The sequence below is a fragment of the Cannabis sativa genome, chromosome 9, assembly GCF_029168945.1.
Source record: "Cannabis sativa cultivar Pink pepper isolate KNU-18-1 chromosome 9, ASM2916894v1, whole genome shotgun sequence".
Taxonomy (NCBI): Eukaryota; Viridiplantae; Streptophyta; class Magnoliopsida; order Rosales; family Cannabaceae; genus Cannabis; species Cannabis sativa.
In genome coordinates this window covers 41257540-41262574 of record NC_083609.1, presented here as the reverse complement: position 1 = coordinate 41262574, position 5035 = coordinate 41257540, and the positions used below count along the sequence as shown (strand labels likewise).

Below are 5035 nucleotides of genomic sequence, written 5' to 3'. Positions count from 1 at the left end.
CACAGCTGAGAGCGGCAGGAAGAGCATAGAGATTCAAGTGAAGATCCAGAATTCATCCTCCAACAGTTCTTTTCTTTATTCCTCTTTAATTTATTTATGATGAATATTGCTATAGGAATGGTTATGGATTTATTTCTGAACTAAATTTCCCATTTAGGGAGGATGATGATTGTTGTTTAATGTTTTGCCTAGTTAATGTTTAATTACCATTCCTCAATTCTTGTGTGTGAATTTATCTTAGTTTGTTCTTAATTTCATGTTTAAGATTGATCACCTTGTGCATGCTCTATGATCTCAATTCAAAATCTGAAAAGTGAGAGTTGAGAATGCTAAAATTAAGATAATCAATGTTCTATGTGAAACGAAAGTATTTGCATGACTTATGTGACGAGTAGATTATTACTTAATGCTGATTTCATGTTAGTTTAATTAAGGGATTAATTAGATAACATGTGATTTAGAATCTAGAAGATCTGAAAGGAGCTAGGTTATTTCATAATCTGTCATTCACTGCAAGAATAGGATAGTAATTAATCATTAACGATTTGGGTAAACAACAACAGGATTCTCCTCCCTATTGTCTCATCTTTAAATTGTGTTATTAAGTTTTCTGAATTTCTTTCATATTTTACTGTTTTTAAATCATACTTGCTTTCGATTTACCGAATAGAATCATAAGTATAATTTAGTGGTACTTAATCCAATTCCTTGTGGGATCGACCTCACCTGTGTGAGATTTACTACTTGATTGCGTATACTTGCGTAGTGTTTAAAATTATAGCAACAAGTTTTTGGCGCCGTTGCCGGGGAATTGTTAAAGATTAATATTAAATAAAATTATACTAACTTCTACTTTGGTATATTTTCTCTTGCTGATTTTTTTTTTTTCTAACCTTTCTCTTGCAATAATTTCTTGATCTATTTCAGGAATCCTAAGTGCATGCGCCGTCAAGGACAAACAGTCATATTACCAGTTGATCCTGAAATCGAGAAAACTTGCAGGAGGAATCGAAAGAATAAGAGGCAAGAAAGAGTTTCAGCAACTGCTGAAACATCAGAAATCATGGCTGCCAATGTGAACAATAATGCTGGAAACAATGGGGGTAATAACGGTAATAATGGAGGTGCCGTGGAAGATCAAGCTAATGGCCGTAGCTTGAGAGATTACATTCTCCCTACTCTGACGGGAGTGCAACATGTATCAGCCACCGGGCAGTGGATGCAAACAATTTCGAGATTAAGCCTGCCATACTACAAATGGTGCAGCCTTCATCCCGCTTTGGTGGACTCCCTTCTGAAGACCCCAATCTGCATCTATCGAACTTCATGGAGTTATGTCAGACCTTCAAAGTCAATGGGGTTAGTGATGACGCCATCCTTTTGAGACTGTTTCCATTCTCACTGAGAGACCGAGCCAAGAGTTGGTTGATCTCCTTGCCACCAAATTCTATAGCAACATGGACAGACTTAGCAACAAAATTTCTGTCTAAATTCTTCCCTCCAGCAAAGTCTGCAAAGCTGCGAGGAGAAATAAACAACTTCTGTCAGCAAGATAATGAATCTCTCCATGAGGCTTGGGAGAGGTTTAAAGATCTAATCAGAAAATGCCCTCATCATGGCATAGAAAAGTGGATGCTGGTTCACAATTTCTACAACGGGTTGGTTGGTAACACTAGAACTCTGATAGATGCAGCAGCTGGTGGAGCTTTTATGAGAAAGAGTGCTAATGAGGCTTACGATCTATTGGAGGAGATGGCTCTAAATAATCAGCAGTGGCCAACTGAAAGGAGTCAAACTAAGAAAGTTGCTGGTGTGCTAGAGGTTGATGCCATCACAAAGTTGACACAAGTTGAGGCCTTGACAAAGCCGATTGCAGGCAAGCTAAACAAGCCCAAGTTATTTGTGAGATATGTGGAGGCAACCATCACTTTTCAGAGTGTCAGGCAGATGTGGATAATTTGCCAATGGATCAAGCAAAAGCCATTGGGAACTACTCCCAAAATAATAATTATGGGCACAACCAACAGGGGTTCTACCAGCAGAGAAATCAGCCCCAACAAAACCAACAACAAAGTCCTAGTGGAGGTTCCAATATCCAAGCTGATTTATTGCTCCAATTCATGATGGAGACTAGAGCCTCTATTAAAACTCTAGAAACTCAAATGGAACAATTTTCTACTCAAGTGGCAAACCAAGCTCAAGGAAATTCACCTAGCACTAGTGAGGCAAAAGGAAAAGAGCAATGTAAAGCAATTTCCTTGAGGAGTGGAAAGAGTTATGAAGGACCTAGTGGCAAGCAACCAGTTGAAGATGGGGTTCGTGATCAACAGCACGTACACCGCACCAAAGGAAAAGAAGGCTACTGATAGCCCTGCACCACCACAACAGTCTCCACCAATCAGTATTGATCATCATGTGAAGATACCTTATCCTCAGAGACTCCGAAAGACCAATCTAGACAAGCAGTTTACAAAATTTCTAGAGGTTTTCAAAAGACTACACATCAACATTCCTTTTGCTGAAGCCTTGGAACAAATGCCCCGTTATGTGAAGTTCATGAAGGAGATATTGTCTAAGAAGAGAAAAATGGAGGACTATGAAACAGTGGCATTAACTGAGGAGTGTAGCGCCATTTTGCAAAAGAAACTACCGCCCAAGCTTAAAGATCCGGGTAGTTTCAATATTCCATGCTCTATAGGGGGTTCAGTGGAACTAAAGCTCTATGTGATCTGGGAGCAAGCATTAATCTAATGCCGTTGTCTGTCTTCAAAAGGCTAGGATTGGGAAAAGCAAAGCCCACAACAGTGACTCTACAACTAGCGGATCGTTCTCTAACTCATCCTCGTGGCATAATTGAAGATGTACTGGTGAAGGTTGGTAAGTTTATCTTCCCTGCTGATTTCTTAATTCTTGATATGGAGGAAGATTCAACTATTCCCATTATTTTGGGAAGACCATTCTTAGCCACGGGTCGAGCATTAATAGATGTTCAAAAGGGGGAGTTAAAGTTGCGAGTGCAAGATGAAGAGGTCAATTTTAATGTTTTTGCCCCAACTGACATTCCTACCTGTTGCAAGATTGAGGTGGTGAAGGGTTCTTTTGTTAAAATTGATAAGAAGAAAGCAAAGCCTAAAGAGCGACTTCGAACGATTCAGCGTCGTTGGAAAAGATTGATGTGTGGTAGTTCTGAAGGTGAGCTTACTCTTGTGCAAAACTCTGAAATCAACACTATTGGTGGTAAATTTTCTTCATTTAGTGCGAGGGCTCTTTTGAATGCAAAGGGTGGACTTGATCCCTTCTGATGGGGCTCAGGTAAGTTTCTCTCACCCTGGTTTATTTTCATACATTTGGGACAATGTGCATTTTAGTTTGGGGGGGGAGACTTAAATTTTTCAGTTTATTTGTTTTAGTTTAGTTTGTTTTAGTTTTTTTTAGTCTTGTGTGATAGCTAAATTGAAAGATTGATTGAATTGTTGTTATTCACTTGTGCAATGGATTAAAACATAACTGTGTGCTTGACTTGCAACTGTTTGAATTAAGATGGATGTGTGCTAGGAAGTGATTCATGTGGATTTAAAGCATTTGTTATTCTCACATATCACCTCTGTTCTATTTGGTTTGTGGAATGATTGATTGTACATGAAATAGAATTTGTTTGACATACTCTCTTGAAGCGAAATCCTTGATGATTTCTGTTTGGAAAGTGATTTAGGCAAGTTTTCTTTGGAACGATTGAGCATTTCAAGCCTACCTAGAAATTTTTACCATAGTATACCCAAAGTTGAGCCTTAGCTTGTTTTAAAAAAAAAATTTTCACCACTTAACTGAGCTGAATTCGTTATCTTAAACTCTTTTCACCCTGAACATACCTTATTATGCCATGAGCCTTGAAGCAAGTTTGGGGGGGATAAGTGCTGTAAGTGAAAAAAAAAATAAATAAATAAAGTGTAGGAATGAGAGATTGTGAAAAGAAAAAAGGGAATAATATTGTGTGTTGGGCCTATATAAAAAAAAAAAAGTTAAGAAAATTATGAGGTACACACATAAGAAAAAAATTTCAATCTCTTATTTCTGTTTTTGGGATATATGGAAAGAAAGCAAAAGAAATGTCTAGGCTTGCTTGGTTAAAAGTGCTTATGGTATAGTATAGCTTAAATGACTTCTCACCTACCCATGTACCTAAGCCATGTTGATGTTAACCGAAAAAGACCTATTGATTCCGAATAGAAATTTGTCAACATTAGTGGAGAGAGGTATGTCGTTCAAACTTATTAATCATGTGTTAGTGGGATGTTGGGAAGTTTAGAACAGTTGTGATATCAATGGCAATTGAGATGTTTTATGTTTGTATGAATTACTTACTTGTAAATTGCACATTCAACTTAGTTCTTAGAGTTGGCAAGTTGAAATTCTGGTTATTGATGGATTGAAGTTGTGCAGGTGGTGGTAACAGTTAAATTGTCGGAAAGTTTAGCTATCATTGTCAATTTTTTAGTTTAGTCTTAGTACTCGGGGACGAGTAAAGAGTCAGTTTGGGGGAGTTTGTTAGGCTATTTTTAGCCTATGTTTTGGATCTAATTTATGTGCGTTTTTAGCTGTGTTAGGACGGAATTACGCTTGTTTTCTATGTTTTCAGGTTCTTTGGAATAAAAGATGTCTCGGGGGCAGAAATTAAACAAGAGACGGGCTGAGCCAAGAAAACGCAAATTACGGGTTAATTTGTACATCTGGCCGCGGCTAGATATAGCTTGGCTGCGGCTAGATTCCAAAATAACGAAAATTTAGAGCTGCTCCAGTAGCCGCGGCGAGGTTCCATATGGCCGCGGCTAAAAGGTCCTTACAGAACGGCCTATTTTTCTTACTCATCTGGCCGCGGCGAGAGTGTATATGGCCGCGGCTAAAAGGTGCTTACAGAAAGACCCCTTATTTGCAATTATCTCGCCGCGGCGAGAAGAAGCTTAGCCGCGGCGAGATCCCGTACGGACCAGGGGCATTTTCGTCCATCGAACCCTAAATTTCCATTATAAATAGAAAA

The 5035-nt window shown here is 38.6% G+C and overlaps 1 non-coding gene and 1 pseudogene across 1 annotated transcript; one reads left to right on the top strand and one right to left on the bottom strand.

The window, feature by feature from the left end:
* Positions 1-1515: 1515 nt before the first annotated feature.
* Positions 1516-1622, bottom strand: LOC115721512 (small nucleolar RNA R71). Its single transcript, XR_009684746.1, has one exon. It is a non-coding gene; the product is annotated as a small nucleolar RNA R71 (small nucleolar RNA).
* Positions 1623-2349: 727 nt separating this feature from the next.
* LOC133031579 (uncharacterized) lies at positions 2350-3337 on the top strand (annotated as a pseudogene).
* The last annotated feature ends 1698 nt before the right edge of the window (positions 3338-5035 follow it).